Raw genomic sequence first — 20,862 nt, forward strand, 5'->3', positions numbered from 1 at the left:
TAACTTAAGATGAAGTGAATTCAGAGCAAAGGCTCACTTACCACATGTTTCAGTAGTCTTACTAGCTGAATCTCTTTCAGTCAGGATCCCTCCCATCAGGCCAATGATTCTTTCTTTGTTTGGTGATGGTCTATTTGATTTTGCTGACCCATGCCTAATGCGTTGGCTAGCCTTTTGTCTCTGGAGAACTGGTTTGTGGCTGTTCCCTCTGACTTGGAACATGCCTAGTAATACTGTACAGAAGAATCCTATAACGTTACATGCTATGTTGCCACATATATTTTATCAGGACAATAATGATCAGCAAATTATGAGTTTTCGAATGATACTTCACAAGGCATACTTTGTCCAAATTTTATCATAGTCCTGTAAAAGGGGTGAATATAGGGGTACAGACTGTCACCTGATATTTGCCAAAACTCTTCCAAAATCTACTAACTGGCCATATATATTTGAACCCCAGTTCTATGATGATATGTGTTCTTAACTTCACCACAAGTTAGGAAAATATTCTGATAACTGGAAAGAAACCATGTTGTTATTTCATAATATAAATAAAGTTTTGAGCTCCCAGTGAACCAACACAAAACATATGTCACCCTGTAGGAGGACAAAATTAATACATATCTACTCTTACAATACATATTAGAAAAAACCGCAGCAGTCCAATTGAATGCCTGGGAATGAGCAATACAGACTATTAAAAATAATAGTTTTTCTTTTCCAGGAGAAAAGTGTTTCCTCAGAAGAAGGAAAAAGTCTTTAGCAATAATCCTCATGCAACAATCCAGGGTGCCAATCAATATTGTATCCAGCATAGTTCACAATCAATACACTGCAGTAAAAAAAAAAAGTGTGTGTGTGTGTGTATGTAAAGACCAAAAGGATGGAAAGTGTGATAACCTAGGGGTATAAACAAAGTTCATAATATTGGCTGCTGAATGGAGAAATGAAGCAGCTAGTTTAAAAAAGAAAGAAAACATTGCTTCTCCTCAGATAAAATATTGCTCCATTGCTAATATTTATGGATTGCACATACAGTGCAAAGCACAATGTAAAGATGTTTCTAAGGCCCGACCATTCCTCTAAGGCCTATATATCTCCTAATTGCAGTATTTCACCAGAGGAAAAAAATCCTGTACATTAAAGGAAAGGAAGAGGTTTAATTTGGCTTCTAAGGTTTTGTGACTACATAGGACTTCACGGTGTCTGAATTTCAGAGGCATCAGTGGATAGAACTCAGCACCTCCTTTTCCAGAATCTTAGGCCCCCCACCACTTGAGTTAGGCTGTTAATTGTAATGTGTTAGGCTTTAGGTGCATGCACATGCGTGCATACACACACACACACGTGCGTGCATGCACACACTCTGAATTGCTATCCACTTTAGATACAATTTTCAGGCAATAGATTCTTCAATCTGCTCTTAATGCATTTCAGGATAACGATTTGTATAGCGAGATATAAAATGATTCCTTTGGGGGAGGAAGTAATTATTGAGTTCAAAGCTAAATTAATAGACTTTACAGCATCTTTTTAATCTTGGGCTAATTCTCTTATGAGAGGGCTCTCAATGGCAGTCACTGCCAGCTGCGTCCCATGAATTGCAATGTCTTTCTGCTGCAGAGCAAAGGAAAATACCCTTCAACTGTGACTTCTTCATACAGAAGAAGATCCATACTGCAACACCAAAATTACAGGTAAGAAAACTAATTTTCCTGTATACACCATCCAAAGGAATAGACTTTAACCACCTAAAAGAAAAGTTTTGGGGTTTGATTCTCTCCTGCAAATTTAATAAATCAGTTTATCAGGAAGAAGAGCTGATGGGTGTCCACTATGGAACCAGCCAAAGAAAGACAATAGGCTATTCTGCCAAGATTAAATTCACCCCTTTGAAGAAGATTAGCAAAAAAGCCAAGGCACCAGTGAATCGCACTGAAACCCTGACCCCCTGTGGAGGAATGACTTTCAAATCCCAGGTGAAAAAGGCAGAGCCAAAATGCATAAGACACAACTCTGGCATCATCTGGGTAATCAGTGCAAGGGGAGGGAAGCAGAGAAGCCAAAAAAATAAAAATAAAGAAAAAGCTTCACACCCTGGAATGCTCAGGAATGCTCTTCCAGGACTTTTATGGGGACTTTTATGGAAGAATGTTCAGTAATATTACTTATGAGTGATAGTTCCAGAAATACTGCATGTGTGTTCCAGCATTTCCTTGTTTAGGACTCCAACACTGCTCCAGAGGTGTTCAGCATAGGCACTTATGCTGGTGTGACTGCGATTAAAATTTGGTCTATCATTGGAAAAGTGTTTGAAGGTGACAGATGTTATATAGATTTAAAAATGTTATTACAAGCAACTCTATTTAATTTGGACACATTAAGTTGAAACAAATGTGACAGAACATTCCTCAAGAAACAGATTTAGCCTAACGGTAGTGAATGGTAATCACGGCTGCTTAACTGAGACAGTATTGGCACACAATATTAGTTAGTGCCTAGATACCTTAGTGGTGAGTGACTAAGTGTGAAATGCTAGGCTCTTGTCTAAGGCCTCTGTCGGGGCAACTGCAGCCCCAATTAAAATACCTTATCTTTACTGGCAGCTAGACAAATATTTCCAAATTATACAATTTACTTACTGTTTGCAGTTTTGCAGGCCAGGAGAGCTTTGAAGCCTATATCACATTCTACATTCTTTGAAGACTAGAACACATTCTACTGATTTCTTTTCTCCTCCTTTATACTTTTTAATAAAATCTAGAAATATGTTAACAAAACAGTTCTACTACAGATGTTTACCTCAAGTTGTAGCAAAAATTGCATGTTATTATACTGCACTTGTGAAATAACATATGACCATACAATTAACAATAGTATTGTAATGCACATATATATGGTTAGATTTGAGTACAGAATAAAGTTTATAAAAGAAAACTTTCTTTTGAATTTTTGATCTCATCCCCGTTGTTTCTTTTTTGTTGTTGCAGTCTCTCTAAATTTGTTTCATTCATGTTCTGTTCTTACTTTCTTGTTTTTATTATTTATCTTTGCCCTCCTCCTTTTTTATAATTCTGTTTCTTAATATGTGACTCTATATATTTAAGCACTCTGTTCCCAAGATGTATTTAGAGGCGTACCTACTTATTTCACAAAAAGAACAGGAGTACTTGTGGCACCTTAGAGACTAACAAATTTATTTGATCATAAGCTTTCATGGGCTAAAACCCCCTTCGTCGGATGCATGCAGTGGAAAATACAGTAGGAAGATATATATATATACACACAGAGAACATGAAACAATGAGTGTTACCATACACTCTATAATGAGAGTGATCAGTTAAGGTGAGATATTACCAGCAGGAGAGGAAAAAAAACCTTTTTGTAGTGGTAATCAAAATGGCCCATTTCCAGCAGTTGACAAGAAGGTGTGAGGAACCATAGGCTCCAGGCACCAGCCCAGCAAGCAGGTGCTTGGGGCGGCCAATACCAAGGGGCAGCACTCCGGTCGCTATTGGGGCAGCACGTCTGGCTCTTCGGCGGCAATTCGGCGGCGGGTCCTTCACTCCCTCTCAGAGCGAAGGACCAGCTGCTGAATTGCTGCCAAAGACTGAAGCGGCGGCAGTAGAGCAGTTCGTGATCGCGTTTTTTTTTTTTTCCTTTTTGCTGCTTGGGGCAGCAAAAACCCTGGAGCCGGCCCTTACCATGGGAGAGGGGGGAATAAACATGGGGAAATAGTTTTACTTTGTGTAATGACCCATCCATTCCCAGTCTTTATTCAAGCCTAATTTAATGGTGTCCAATTTGCAAATTAATTCCAATTCAGCAGTCTCTTGTTGGAGTCTATTTTTTGAAGTTTTTTTGTTTTAATATTGCAACTTTTAGGTCTGTAATGGAGTGACCAGGGAGATTGAAGTGTTCTCCAACTGTTCTTTGAATGTTATAATTCTTGACGTCTGATTTGTGTCCATTTATTCTTTTATGTAGAGACTGTCCGGTTTGGCCAATGTACATGGCAGAGGGGCAGTTTTACTCTCCCTACTTCTCCTTCCATTACTAGTGCAAAGCCAACATAGCAGTATAAAAGGGAACTGGATTCTATTCTGATTTGCTCATAATCAATAAAATTGGTAATTAAGTTCTTCTTCAGAATCTTTATTCTTGGTGATGTATTGGCTAGTGAGAATCCAGTGAGTTTGTAGATTAGATTCAGTTTGCAGGACTGGTTGTTAAAAACATGATTTAATTGAATATTGTACACATTTGGAAATCATTGTGATGCATGGCAGTGATGCCATTTTTAGAGAATCACTTTTCAGCATAGAATGACACTTTTAGCAGAATTGAAACAAAATAGCATTTAGATCTGAGTGAAACTTTCGAAACTACAATATTCAAATAACTGAATATATTGAATATTTATTCTTCAAATGTCCATTGATAGCTGTCAATTCTATTGGTCATTCTATTAATTGAAGGTAGAAATATATAATTGTATCACTACCAAATATTCCTGATCTGGACTAAAACTTATCACTGAAGTCCTTGATCAAGGTGTACCTGCTCAATCTTTTCCACTGAGACTTTAAATGGCCCTTTACATAAAGTCCACAAAATAAAGGATGTATTGATTCTGTAGGATTTTAAGGTAGCTACCTTTGTTCTTGAAAGTTAATATTGCTTTCTCACTTTGTCCGTAACCTGTAATTAGATAGGCCTCTCCAAAGGTCTTGCTTAAATGAACAATTTATTTCCTTCACCTCTTCTGGGAGAAAAACTTGGTGTATTAAACAAAATGAAAGAGAGAGCTAATAAAACCAGAAAAACTCTCAGACAATTAGGAGTCAAATGCTTAAGCAAATTCTGTGCAACTATATTATGCCTTCTCATAGAAGTCAGGCAGGGATATGTAAAATGATATTCCAAACAAATTGAAAATGCCTTCATGTATAATCAAAGCGAAAGCTTATAAATGGTGAGATAAAGGAAGTGAGATTTTAGCTGTGAAACACAGAGGATTCTCTGAGATTTAGTACACTGCAATACTCTAATACCAGACTTTTCAGGCCTACTACTGAAATTATATCTCTGTTGATTATTATTTTTATTATCTCAAATTACTTCCCTTAAATTACATTTAAACAGAAAATAGTGTTTTACATCCAATTTACATTCACTTTGTACAGGTATCTGAGTACACAAAGGGCAAGGCAGTGAGTAATTAGTCCCCTAGGCTAGAATGTTTCATTTCACTAAATTTCAATCTGCTCTAGGGATTATGCTGTTTAAAATACATTGCACCTAACAGAGAAGAACTCCTTAATATCTTAATTCAGGCTGCATTCATTATGGATTCTGTGAAAACATAAAAATTCTCTAAACCTGCAGATTTAGCAAAGATTTCTTTAAAGCAACACCAATATGCTATTGTAACAGAATGTACTACTGCTAGTTGCATTCACTTCACTGGTTCAGTGTACAATGGTCTGTGCTCATTGCAGAAGAAATTTAGACTAGTTATACTGCTTAGCTCATGGTGGCCTTTCCCCATTCTGCTCATTTTAGTTGAATAAAGGAGTGGAATCAGCAAGTGCATATTATTTAGTGACTGAATGAAACATGAAACATTATGACAGCCATCAGTCTTATGCTCCCCAGTGTTAGAAGACAGATTGTGTTTCCCTTGGGTAACAGGGGGTGACTCTGCCTTCTTTGTCTTTATCCTCACCACGTCTATGTATCTCTCTCCACTGCCTTAAAACCCATTATTCCCACCACCCTCAGCTGAGTGATGGGGCTTGGGAGACGGACTCAGAAACTGGCATGGGAAGTATTTCGGACTGGCAAGAGGTGTGAAACAGTGAGTGTCCTTTATATGCTCTCCTGCAGGAAATGGGAGCTGCTTTAGCCATCAAGACATGAGAGTCTTCCCATAAAGCATCTGGAAGCATGATGATCTTTTTCCCATCTTAAAGCAGACCAGCAGTGTATGGTAGATTTTCCCCTCTTCTCCACATTGATGTTGAAGTGAAGAAAGCTTCCACAGGATGTGTTGATTACTTTTCTTTTCCTTCAGCAGCACGTCAGGGAGTGGAGAGAATTGTGGGCATGGGTGGTGGTGCAGGTAGGGGTGAGGAAGAAGGTTGTTTAGCAGATGGAGTAGAAGGCCTTATATCTAAGGTACGTATCACTTTGGAATCTAAATGTCTCTATTCTGAGTCAAGGTAGGCAGAGTAAGGGAATCCTGCTCAGCACTGTATCTGTATCTATTTGCCCACTGGGAAAACACTCAATTGCCCAGGTCTTCCAAAACACATCAGCTGTTCCCTCTATGGCTCTGTGAATGTTTTATTTTGCTTTCATTGTTGGTGAGTGAATTGAAACTCCAAGTAAACTCGGTCTGTTTGTTGGCCAAGAAAGATACAAGCACAAACAAACTTTATAACCATTTACATTTTTTTAAAAGTATACTCATTTCTATGTAAATTATGTGTGACCTAGAAGATTTCCTGCATAGCCCTCCACGTGGCAAAGATTGGATACCTCTCAGCTTTGGAGTGTGACTTATATTTTGTTTTCCATATAGAATATTTCAAAGTTGTATATGTTTTAAAGCAAGAAGAGACCATTTTGATAATCTAGAATGACTTGTGCATAACACAGGCCATAGAATTTAATCAAGTGATCTCTGCATCAAATCCATAACCTGTGGTTGAGCATATCTTTTAGAAAGGCATCCAGTCTCAAAATGGGATTCCAAGATGAATGGATTTTGATAAGTTTCATTGAAACCCATAAACATGCTTTTCCTTGCTTAGATACCAAAGAAAAAAAGATCTGAGCAGTTAAATCCCTTTTTTGTTATAATAATAAAAACAGGATACAAATATATTATCAGATGAACAGCATACAATTTTTCAATACCTGCACCTGTATTTATCTGGCTTTTCAACCTGAGTTTAGCTTCTTTGCTCTCAGTGTTGGTTTATTGAACTTATTTGAAATAAGGCCATTCAGATGAGCAATATTACATTTTAATATCACAATGGACACAAAAGGTAAATGCTCATGAAAGAAAAGGTGATTCATTTTGACAGAGAGTGGCAATCTCTGTAATCTGTCCCTTTCATCAATGATCAGCAAACAAAAACTCATATGCTTTAATATGCTTCTATGACTGCTGGGTACCTAGTTATTTATATGGCTAGAGAAAGTTTTCCCCCCTCATAAATTTGAAATTTAGTGAGAATAGTTTTGCTGGAAATTGTATATCATTACCTCATATGTCAGACAGTTGGCAATCTTGATTGTGTCAAATTTTGAAACTCAAATATTTTGCTCATAACTAGAAAACCATCACAAGTTGCAAAATTTGAAACTAAATCTTGAACATTGAAATGATTATAGATATTTAGATCTGGAGTCAAATTTGCAAAAATTCCTAGGTGCTTAAGGCCCATTTTCAGCAGTCACTTAGGGCCAATTTTCAAAGGTATTTAGGCTCATGAAGATTTAAATGGGTGCCTAATGGGATTTTCAATAGTACTTAAATAGGTTAGATCTCTAACTTCTATTGAAGTTAATGGGAGTTAGGCACCTAACCTGCTTAGGTACTTCTGAAAAACCCACTAGGTACCTAAATCCCGTTGAAAATCTGACCCATAATCATTTAGGAATCTAAATCTCATTGAAAGTCCTAAGTTTCTAAGTTACTTCTGAAAATTGGACATAGGCTCCTAAATCACTCAGGCACTTTTGAACATGTTTTTCCTGGTTCAGCATATTATAAAGATAAAAGCCATTTGAAAAATATGGATCCATATCTAGGTTCACATTCAAACGCTGCCTAAATTCAGAGATTCATGGTCTGGGCTTTGTTTCAGACCTATTTGAATTAAGATTTTCCTTTTTATGATATCTTATAGTTATTCCAGTTCTGATCCCTTTTCTCCTCTGAAGTTTGTTTATAATTCTGGGGTTAGACACCAAATCTCAAAGTGAAACATAAGTGAAATGGCAGAGTTTCAATTGGTTTCAAGTAGAGATTAATCAAGCCTGCACATTTAAGTAATAAACTGCTGTACATTTCAAGGGATTCTAGACTCAGATCCTTGAATCTGAATCTGCCACTCAGTTTTAGTTCTTGGTTGGGTCTAAACTCAGAAGTGGCTTGTACTCTGTTTTCATGTTGGAGGCAGCTGAAATTTCATGAGAACAGCTATTCTCATTAGACTTTTGGCTGAAAGCAGAGGAAATAGAAAGAGAATAATTGATTTAATGAGATTTCCACCATTAAAAATATGGTGGAAATCTCACCAGAATAGTTTGTGAGATTTCAGTATCATCCAAATACAAGTCCTCATCCAATTTGGCTTCAGAACTAAGCCCATGACCTGAATCTGAACATAGCCGCCTTAGTCCAACTCTACTTTTAAATTTCAGTACTACAAAACCACAAATTACAGATGGATTTTGCTTCAAACCCACAAAACCAACTAAGGTTCATGTGGAAGATTTTGAATCATGGAACCTCTTTTTAATGACCCTGGCCTGAGTTTTGAGTTTGTAACAAATGCAGAAATCAGAAGATTGGAGGGGTCATTGTGAGCATTTCCGGCAGCTCTATTTCTGTGCACAAAAGAAGAGCAGATGCAGCTAGCAGACTTGCAGTGCTGCATTTGATCTAGAGCTCCTTACTTTGGCACTTTAGTCTTGGAACATTGCCTATCAGTGCTCCCACTCATTGTGCCAAATGCACTTCAACCAAGAGTCACACACACTCATCAAGGTATGTACATTGCTATGTACCCTAATCAGATAGCACATAAAACATATAGTGAGCCAGATTCTCATTTGATGTAAACTGGCATCGTTCCATTGATTTCAATGGATTTACACCCATTTATATCAGCTGAGAATCTAGCCCAATTTGTGCCATAAGTATCACCTAATTGTTTTTGGTTTTCCTTTTGTTATTTTAATCCTTAATTAACAAAATTGGAAAAGGAGTTTCATAACGTCCATCACTTAGTTATTGTCATTCCTTCCTTGTGACAATTTTCATTTCATCGGATATATTAATATGGGATAGTGACCATTTCTGTAAGGAAGTTGACAACAAAATGCACAATGTAAACACACATATGTATTTACTGAGATTTAGTTTTTAAATGCCCATCACATACAAACTCAATCCAATTCCATCTTGAATGGCAGCTCTTTTTTAGATTATCTGTCTCTGATACGCTATTTTAGGTTATACGTCAAAAAGGCCCTCTTTATCAAGGCTATTATCCTCATTTTTTTTCAGTTGGCACACAGAAAACAGAAGATAATCTACCATTACAAAGGCATTCAAGCCTAAACAGTAATATCAAGCTCAATAATATGTAGCAGAAAAAATAACTTTTTAGATTGCCTGCATAAAAGCTCTGGACAGCCATTTCCCTTTATAGAACACATTGGCTTCTAGGGACTAATAAACTTATTAGGGCTCCATTACAAAATTGTTGTCATGAATCACATTTAACTGTAATGTCATATCGTCTCTGTGAAAGGCCGTAATGGAAACAAGATATGGCAGATAAAACCAGCACAGAATAATACTCATTTTACTACTGAATCATAGTCAGCTGCAGCCCTTTGTAATACATACAATAATTGTGTTCGAACCCACATCAAATATGGGTTTCTTCTTGAGTGGAAGTGGTTTTATCCTTTAAACATCAATTCTTAGTCCTACAGGTTTTTCTCCATGCCTTCACCTTTAAAAATACTTCTGCTATATCTATTGTTAAAAATAATTAACAGATAGTTGAATGGTAAAATAAATGTAAAATAAATTGATGATCTAATGCAGGTGTTCACAGCAATACATTACCAATACAATTTAGACCCCTTTTGACACAGGTGAAAGAACAGAACTCAAGTATTACAATGATGGCCACCTTAGAAAAACCTTAATGCGATAGATTGCATAGACAAGGATACTGAAGTACACTTTAACCCTTAAAAGTAGTTTCTCAGTCATAAAGATGAAGCATATTGGTGGACCGAGGAGAGCATCCTTCTACTGATACTGCTGCACTTTGGTCTCTGAATAACTAGATGACTTCATTCTTCATTCTGGTCCATTTCTAGCACTTTCAGGAACACCGACCTCTGCAAGGCTATGCCCTGAAATCTGAAAATAAGACCTAATAAATGTTCACGTAAATGAGAATCTCACTTCTTCCTATAATGTATGATGAATGTTCATTTTATTACACTTAAAATCGACATGGTTAATAACTATAATACCTTCTCATTTGATATTTGCTCTTGTTATCCATACCCAGTTATTAAACCCTGGCCAAGTGACCATTTTGTGAAGTAAATGACTGATCATTGATGGTTTTGTTTGATTGAAGGAGTCCTTCTTTTAAGACAGAACAGACTAGTGACTTTTCTTTTAAGGTATTAGGGTTCCCCCCCCAATAACTGATAGTGATGGTGTAACCTACTGTTCAGTGTGTGATACCTGCCCCCACTCCATGCCCAATTCACAAACAATGTTTGTTACAGCCCGAAGCTACAAACCCATGAAATGCAGCTCAAGCTGTTGTGACACATGCTCTAGAGGGTCCCAGTTCAGTTGCCAGTGTCAGCCAAGATGTTGGTTTTCACAATCACTTGGACTAATAATGTGAATTTATAAACACTGGGCCAGAACTTCTCCCTGACTCCATCTTAAACACTCTGCTCCTGGCTCCCCTCCACTGCTAGGATACATCAGGGATGGGGAAAGAGTGGACTATTCTCCTGCGATCCTAGGCCAGCACAGGGGCCAATTCTGTTGCCATAATTTAGAGCAGCTTTGAAGCTGCTGCCAGGATTGAGGGTAGGGTCAGAAAGGTGGTGGAAAATCATCTAATTCCCTCTCCCTTCAGGGTGCCTAATGCTGCTTAGCCACACCTTAGCACCTGGACCATTATGTATATAAATACTCACTACTGCAATAGATAATAAAGTACATGTTTGCTTTGAAAAAAATACAGTACTAGAGTGGGCAAGGACAAACGATCCTGTATAAATGCGTTTTACTTTTTCAGACACAATAATTGTTTTAACTGTGCAGTGCAATGTACCAATATATTAATCTTAGTTAAAAGGCATAGGAATTGTTAATACTATGTTGGATTATAATTATTATGATCTATTTCTATTATTGTAATACCTAACAACCCCATATAGGGTTTAGGACCCCATTGTATTAGACACTAATAGAAAAAGAGACAGATTCTGTCCCAGATAACTCACAATTTTAGGATTTAGACAATATACAAGAGGTGATAATACAATGAAATACCAGAAAGGGGAGCAGAAAGATAAGATAACAGTAAGAACAGATATTTTTGCATAAATTAGTAGCCACTGTGATCTCAGTAGTCATAGATGTCCTCCAGTCTAACCAATGCCAACAGATAGTAAGTTAAAGCTATTTAAAAGAAATTAGAGGACAGTAAAATTTAAGAGGATCAGTACAGTATATGCCATTAGCTTCCAGAGATTCTAAATATATATATGGCCCTATACATCAAAATACAGTACTCTTAGGAATAACAGACACTAATGTGTTCATGTGAAAAAAGGAAGAAGAAAAGAATCAGGAACATATATCACTTGGAGGACTGAAAACATTTTGTTGCTGAGAAGATTACATATAACTAAATCCTACTGAATGTTCAGGACTATGGATATTCTCAAAGACAGCATAAAACAGATCTCCTCAAAGGTACCATAAACACATTCAAATTCTAATGAAAAATAAAATGTATGTCATCAGGGCCGGCGCAACCCATTAGACGACCTAGGCGGTCGCCTAGGGCACTACAATTTGGGGGGTGGCGACCACGGCGGTATTTCGGCGGTGGGACCTTCTGCCTCCTCTGGGGGGGGCGGCATTTCAGGGCAGGACCTTCCGCCGCCTAGGGCGGCAGAAAAGCTGGCGGCGCTCCTGTATGTCATCAGCAATTGTGTGTGGTGTGTGTGAAGAGTCTTTCTAGCCACAGAAAAACCATGCAGGGAGATTTCATTCCTTCACTATGTGGATTCATTGGCTATAAAAACCCATGTGCCTACATTTAGAGTGCAGAGTTGGAGGAGAAGGTTTCCAATCATTGATCATAAAACAAGCAGTGTTTGCTCAGGAGTCAAGGTTTGCTTTGGCCTTTATTAAGTGAGTTCAGTGCTCCTGAAAGTGCTAGATATACTGCATAATTCATTACTTTTCCTGGAAATGAAGCAATTTATTGTACAATTTCCTGTTCATGACAACTTTTGATCCACATAATAGCAAATCAAGGTTTGCAGTGGGACCACAAAATTTCTACCAGGCAGAGGAGTAATTTAGTAATGGAAAACTTGAAAGAATGATGATGTGAGCTTTGTATGACAATTCTTATTTCTTTCATTAGTTAGATGCACTGTAGTATAAACCATTGTATATACACTCCATCCCCCAGAGTAAAGGGCTCAATGTGTTAGAATATTTTGTTAGCAACATCCTATTTGGAGGTGCTAAATGTATTCTACTTCTGGACTGTTGTGAATGTAATGGGCCATTCAATATGTTGGCAGGAGATATTAGTATGAGAATGATAATGGGACCTTCCAATCCATATCTTTTTCTTGGAGGGATTCAAAATAGCTTTTTCCAATTATGCTGCACCAAAATTATACCTGCAAGGAATTTAAACATCTAAGAATGAACAATTCTATCCTACTCCATAGTATTTTTAGACTATCTCATTGCTCTGGCTATTTTAGAGATTCTCATTATTGCAAGACGTGTAGAGAGTGCAATTTTTAAAATACTTACTTATTCTACCCAAAGATATAGTAGTGGGAAGATATCTGACATTCACTGTTAATTACTAATTACCTGCTTTACCCTCTTTGGCAGTTTGAGGAACCTGGAGTTACAGGACAAAATTCCTTTCCTGATTCATTGTCTGCTTAGACCACTTTAGACAGGCATTTCCAAATGAATTCATCAAATACAGTGCATAAAGGACACACTAAATGGATTAACTAAGCAAGCTTTAATAGTAATTGAAATTAAATGAATAGTATTATGTCACTTAGATTAGATTTAGAGAGACTGTATGAAATATCTTTCATTGAGCAGGCCTGCCAATTTGAGGTATTATATACTCAGTTTAAATTAAAATTTGGCAATAGAGGTTTGTTGACAAAATAACTTTCAGTTAGCAAGCACTAAATATTTGCCCTTACCTAGGAAAGGGTAAGGTTGTTAGTGACAAATTTTAAGGAGGCTTATAGGTCACTGTTACTCACATTCATTGTATGTAACATATATTGTCTATGAGGCAGTTCATCTAGTGGTATCTGGCAGAAGGTCTGGGCACACAAAAGTGGACAAACTATGTATATCAAAGAAGCATATCAAATCATTACAAAACTGGCTTAATTTCCTAATTTTTGTGCTTAACTTTTTTTTATACTCCTTCTTAGTGGGGTCTCCTTTTCTTCCTGTAGCTCGGCTGGAAGTTAGAAGCATAGTTGATGACTCATGGGAGGAATATCTGATTTTACCTCTTATGGAAACATACAGCTGGGATTTTGTGAAACTTTAGTTTTAATAAGATGAATATGACCCCTCACCTGCCCATGGTGTTTACCATTATTCTGTGAGCCAGTTCTGCCAATCTTTGCCTGTATAGTCAAGAGGATAAGGAAAATAGTCTCACTGCAACAAAAATGCCTGGACAGAAATTGATTCCAAAACCTAATTGGAGCCCAGGCTTTGGCTCCAGTTGCCATAGCAACAAGAGCTCACCTCTTCAGAAAGTAGCCAGTGGAGTCTGAGGGGGAGAAAGGGTGCCAGAAGCGTTCTGAAGGAGTCAAACACCGAGCTTTTTTCACTAGCAGATGGGGAGTAAAACACTGTGAAAAGGCAGCACATCGTTTGGGAGAATCAGACCAGGAGCTCTGAAGGAAATAGAGGGCTCAGCCAAGCTCTCAACTTATTTTCTGCAAGCTCCAGTACCTTAGATTCTATATTCTGCCCTCCTTAGAAACATCTCTTGGTAACCCTCTGCCACAGTTTAGTGTGGGCTACCCAAATCTCACCCTGACACAGAGACGCACTAGTTCCTGAGAGAGCTTCACCCTATCACAATGCATTGCGCCCTAACTCTCACCCCATCACGGAAGTCCCTTACTGCAGCAACAGGTCTCGCTTTCCCTAACTGCACACATGTGTTTATTTGCTCCTTAGATAGTAAGCATTGCTCTCTTTAGTGTAAGGGGGTTACTTTGACTTTCCCTCTATGATTTCTTGTGGAGACCAAATCTTGAACTAAAGATGAAAAGCTTGTTTCTTCAGGCAGACACACCATACAGTTTTTAATCTGGTATTAGAATTATTCTCTTGGAGAACCCACATAAGTTTCCAGTAGATCCATAGCTCTTGCTTAACCTCTGAAGACAGCTGCCCAGAAGACAGCAATCTTGCCCAGAGGCAAATGGGTGGAGTGTGTGAGAGATAGGTGTTACCCATTATTTTCAATGCATATTGATTTTGTAAATAACTCCTATATTGTAATTGTACATCTTTTTATTGATCTATACATGAGAAAAATCCTAGTTTGTGATTGTCTGAAAATAAATTTTAGATCAGTTGGTAAACCAATAGCATTCATCAACTCAGAGACAGTATGGTTCAGTGGTCAGGGCACTAGATTAGGACTTGGAGACCTTGGTTCAAATCTTTGCTGCACTGCAGACTTCCTGTGTGAGTAGGACAAGTTCCTTGGTCTATATGTGCCTCAGTTCCGCATCTGTAAAATGGGGATAATAGCATTTTCCTATCCCACAGGGTGTTGTGAGGATCAATACATTTAAAAATTGGGAGGTTCTCAGATAATATGGTGATAAGGATCATATAAGTGTCTTAGACAGAGGTCACTCATGCTGAAGCCCATAACAAGAGCAACTGTTTAGATGAATAAATTTTAACTGTCTGAAGTGATAACTTATTTACTGACAAGCTAGTCAGAAATCATATTAGAGTGATGGAGAAAGATAATTCTGTTTTGCAGAGGATTTAAGTATTTTAAAATTTGATTTAATTCCAATATGGAATAAAACCAAAAATTCTCTGCAAAACTAAATGGAACAAATGGCTCTGGGGCAGTCCATCCGGCAGGCTTCTGAAGACCTGAGTGGGTGAACTATCAAGGACCTGGGCAGGAAACCAGGCATGTTTCTGACAGAATCCTGCCTAAGTTCCATTGGAACTTCATCAAGATCAAATTGTCTCCGTGAAGCATTTTGGTTTTTAACAAATTGTCAAATTCCAATGAATCATCAAATGTTCAGCTCAGTTTCTGTATCCTGTCCAGATCATAATAATCAATTTTTGCACCTGGGTGTCTTTCTTCATCTCCCCTTTTGAATGCTAGCTCCTAAAGAAAAATGATTACACTGGTGAAATTCATAGTCATTGTGAAGACACTGAGACTGTACAAAATGTTAACCATTATAGTGTGGTGAACTGGGGCTATGTCTATACAACTTATGAATTTTGATTGATATTGGTAAAAAGCAACAGAGGGTCCTGTGGCACCTTTAAGACTAGCAGAAGAATTGGGAGCATAAGCTTTCATGGGTAAGAACCTCACTTCTTCAGATGCAAGAAGTGAGGTTCATACCCACGAAAGCTTATTCTCCCAAGTATGGGGCAAGAGAGAGCAAGCACTTCTTGCATCTGAAGAAGTGAGGTTCTTACCCATGAAAGCTTATGCTCCCAATACTTCTGTTAGTCTTAAAGGTGCCACAGGACCCTCTGTTGCTTTTTACAGATTCAGACTAACACGGCTACCCCTCTGATGATTGATATTGGGTTGTATTATAAAAACTGCTGTATTGGGAATGCTTATATGTATGCCATTGCTGACAGTCCCTGTACGAGACAGAGATGATGGGAAATCTTTAAGGTTAACAGTGGTACTTAGGTCCATAAAGGTTTTGCTAAAAAAACAGCTAAAGTCTTGGAAATCCAGTTTAGCTTACCACTCCAAAGGCAGGAAGGAAGGTGGAAACAGTGCCACAGTGGGAACAGACTCTGCTTCAGAAGAAGTATCATTTGTTATTTCCTGGAGTTAATGATCTCGTATCGCAGATTATAATTTGTTTTTATGACTCGAGAGAAATGTCTAAGAAAATACAAAGAAATCAGTGCTTTTGTCTGGTGATTTGCCAGAGTAGATTATGACTGGCTTGTAGTAGTTTCTGGTCCAGAGGCACTACAAACAACCATTCCCTCGCACACACACAATATTACATGGTTGTCTTTCTGACCTTGGTGTGACCCTTAACTATCCCTCAGGATTAATTTTTAGGACTAACTTCAGTAATAGCAGCTGTGTCGTGACACCTCCTAAAAGTAACTTCTTAGTTATTGTTTAAAATATTCTCAGTGTGAATTGCAGATAGCAATACGACTCGTGCTACATATTTTATGTTCTGCTACTGAATTGCAAATTAAAATCAAACTTAGCCTTGCATGTACATTTTAGGCTAATCTGCTTTTATGAGGTTTTTAATCCTACTGCTGTTAGAAGCACACTACAGATTAGTCACACAGGTCTGTCGCATTTTAGGCACATTTAACATGCGCAATTTCAGCTTTACGCGGTTGGCAAAAACAAAAAAACAAAAAAAAAAGAGAAAAATAACAATTTAAATACTGTTTCTGTAGTGTGGGTGATTCTGCCCACCATTACACTCAATGTAATTTTGACTATACACGATTTTCCCTTTAGGTGCTGACTGCAGAACGTAACCCCAGCGTAAGATGAGACAGACCTGTACTTAATTTTATAGATTTGGTAAAAAACTGGGGCCCTGATTCTGCAATAATTCAAATGCATGATTAGTCCCTCCTATTGAATTCACTGGGACTAGTCACCTGTATAAAGTCATTCATGTGCATACATGTTTGAAATAAGAGATTCATACATTCCAAGGCCAAAAGGAACCACTGTGATCTAGTCTGATCTCCTGTATAACACAGGTCATAGAACTTCCTCAAAATAATTCCTAGAAGCATATCTTTTAGATAAACATCCATTCTGGATTTAAAAATGATCAGTGATATAGAATCCACCACAATCCTTGATAAATTGTTGCAATGGTTAATTACTCTCACTATTAAACATTTATGCCTTATTTCCAGTTTGATTTGTCTAGCTCCAACTTCCAGCCATTGAATCATGTTATACTTTTGACAGACAGGGCAGAGTCATGCAAAAGAATCTGTCAGGCCAGGCCCTTTCTATAAATGGGAGCTTTTCTATTGACTTCAGCAGGAGCAGGAGTATGCCCCAAGGACCCGTTCCGACACTAATGAGCACCCTAACTCCAACTGAAAATGAATAGATGTGAATGTTCAGCACCTTGCAAGGGCTCTCAGCTGCTTGCAAGACTGTGCCCTAAGGTCCCAGTTAAGGAAAGCGCTTAAGAACTTAATTAACCTTAAACACTGAAGTCAGTGGGACTGAAGTGGTCAAGTACTATACTGAAGCGGGATGCCTTTAAATGCCAGTGACTAAGAGAGAGATACGCAAAGATACTTGGGCACCTAAATCTAACATTTAGGTGCCACTGACATTTTCAAAACCACAGCTCAGCTGCCACTTAAAGTTCCCTAGGGCCTAATTTTGGCCAGTAATCATGTGCAAAGCCACCCAAGTCTTGATGATGTCTCACAGCTAGAGCTCTGCTCAGAGCCCTTCTACAAGGTAACAGAGGGTCCTGTGGCACCTTTAAGACTAACAGAAGTATTGGGAGCATAAGCTTTCGTGGGTAAGAACCTCACTTCTTCAGATGCAAGTAATAGAAATCTCCAGAGGCAGGTATAAATCAGTATGGAGATAACGAGGTTAGTTCAATCAGGGAGGGTGAGGTGCTCTGCTAGCAGTTGAGGTGTGAACACCAAGGGAGGAGAAACTGCTTCTGTAGTTGGATAGCCATTCACCGTCTTTGTTTAATCCTGATCTGATGGTGTCAAATTTGCAAATGAACTGGAGCTCAGCAGTTTCTCTTTGGAGTCTTGTCCTGAAGTTTTTTTGCTGTAAGATGGCTACCTTTACATCTGCTATTATGTGGCCAGGGAGGTTGAAGTGTTCTCCTACAGGTTTTTGTATATTGCCATTCCTGATATCTGATTTGTGTCCATTTATCCTCTTGCGTAGTGACTGTCCAGTTTGGCCCATGTACATAGCAGAGGGGCATTGCTGTCATATGATGGCATATATAACATTGGTGGACGTGCAGGTGAATGAGCCGGTGATGATGTAGCTGATCTGGTTAGGTCCTGTGATGGTGTTGCTGGTGTAGATATGTGGGCAGAGTTGGCATCGAGGTTTGTTGCATGGGTTGGTTCCTGAGTTAGAGTTGTTATGGTGCGGTGCGTGGTCTAACTCAGGAACCAACCCATGCAACAAACCTCGATGCCAACTCTTTGTACAAAAGCAAGAGTGAGTAGCTCAGAACATCCGATAGTCTAGAGCAGGGGTCGGTAACGTTCGGCACACGGCTCGCCAGGGTAAGCACCCTAGTGGGCCGGGCCAGTTTATTTACCTGCTGACGCAGCAGGTTCAGTCGATCGCGGCCCCCACTGGCCGCGGTTCGCCATCCCGGGCCAATGGGGGCAGCGGGAAGCGGTGCGGGCCGAGGAATGTGCTGGCCGTGGCTTCCCGCCGCCCCCATTGGCCCAGGACGGCGAACTGCGGCCAGTGGGGGCCGCGATCGGCCAAACCTGCCACGTCAGCAGGTAAATAAACTGGCCCAGCCTCCTAGGGTGCTTACCCTGGCGAGCCGCGTGCCGAACGTTGCCAACCCCTGGTCTAGGGGTTAGTGCACTCACTTGGGGCTTGAGAGCATAGGGTTTAAATCTCTGCTGTGCCTGGTTTGGAACAGTGACTTAAAACCTGCACTCTCCACTACTAGCCATCTGGGTGCCCTCTCTTGGTTTGTTGGTTTTTTTCTGTGAGAAAGAGAGAACCTGGTTTAAGACCCTAACTCCAGGAGAATGCTCATGGCTGAGAATCCCTAGTTGAGAGAGGTACCAACAGCTCAGATCAGGAGTCAGGTGCCTATGTACCTTTGTGAATCTGGGCCCTAAACCTCATCCCTCTGCATTTCACTCCTGGCTAGCTTAGATGGCTCCCAGCTCAGCTTGCTCGGTTCTGAGAATCTTTTTCTTAGGTGCCTAAGTTACCCCATACAACGCATGGAGAACCTGAGTGCTTAAATCAAGGCTGTTTCCCCTCATAGGCAGGGCACTTAGGAACCTTTGTGAATCTAGTCGTAAATACTTTCCTAAATCAAGGTATAAGAATATTCTGAAGAGGCATCATCTTTAATTCACTGGGCTGTCCAGTCCAGGCCAAAATTACAATCTGCTGAGCTGTTTGCCTCTGTAAGGAGTGCGAGATCAGTCCGAATAAGTTGACGATAACACAGAAAGAATGCTTGTTGACAGTTTCAAAAGAGGCTAACGTAATGGCTATGAAGTCTGGACTTATTTGGTAAAATCTTGACGTCAACGAGAGCCAAGATTTCATGCATTATCTTACCCCAATGGGAACATGGTCCCAGGTTTGACCTACAATGCCTAAGAAAATGTACGGAAGCTTGTACTGCCTGGGTCACATCTAGAGTCATGGATAAACAGAATTCTTCAGTCTCCAGGTCTGTCAACACAGACCCTTTTCACAGCAATAAATTCACCTAAAAATGTTAATGTGAAAAAATTGTCCCATTTCTGTACCCCAGAAGCCTTGAAACCTGGAAATGTTTTTTAAAATTGATTCAGGCCCCAAGAAGTAATTAGAGGGCTTCATTACTTTTGGTGTTAAAATGGTGATTTTAAATTGCTATTTTGTTTTCTTGGCTTTCTATTATTCTCTAATTCAAAGTAGATTTTAATATTGGGTATTTTCAATGTTAGAGAAAATCAATTTAAATTAAAACTCAAAGTAGGTATAAAAACAGGTCATTCAAAGTAAGTTTTAAAATGAGGTGTTTTCAACTTAAGGCAAAATCAATCAAACTGTACAGACATTTGCATTTACCATGACTGCTGTCTATTTCTGCAGAGAAAAAATGAAAGGCATGCTGTGCTCTGAAAAATATGTACAAAACAACCACGCCACTTTCCAGTTATAGATATTTTCAGACTTACATCTTCATTTGTTATTCATGACGACTACTTCACAGACATATCGGAAGGACTGTTTACTGCAGTGTTCAGAGTATATGTAACAAGGAGTACAGAGAGGTGAAAATAATGATTATAGGATCATATTATGGAATATGCAAATCATTTTCACAGGAACATTACCCTACCAACCATTTTAAAATATCTCAGTCCCATTAATTTCCAATTCATAGTACAGTGAGATTTACATTAATGTTATGGTATATATTTTCAAGGAATTGGAAATACAGAATGCATTTTCATTATTTACTATCCTATGCTATAACTGTGCTGCCTGCTTGAATAAATTAAAATCCCAAATAAAGAGGCCAAAGATAACGTATAATTTTTAGCATAATTCTACACTCTATAAACATGCCTTTCACACTGTATGCTATATTAATCTACCAGTAGGAGGTTTTAACAGATTGGCATGCAGAGTATTGGCACATGTTGTACATGTATTAAACATGGTAAATTCCCATGATTATATTGTGCATGTGGTTGTCTTTTTCTCTTAGTTTAGTTCTAGGTGGAAGTCTCCAAAAGCTTATTAGGAGAGAAAAATCACTGACGTGGAGGAAGTCGGA

This window comes from Chrysemys picta, chromosome 3 (genome assembly GCF_011386835.1).
Source record: "Chrysemys picta bellii isolate R12L10 chromosome 3, ASM1138683v2, whole genome shotgun sequence".
Taxonomy (NCBI): Eukaryota; Metazoa; Chordata; order Testudines; family Emydidae; genus Chrysemys; species Chrysemys picta.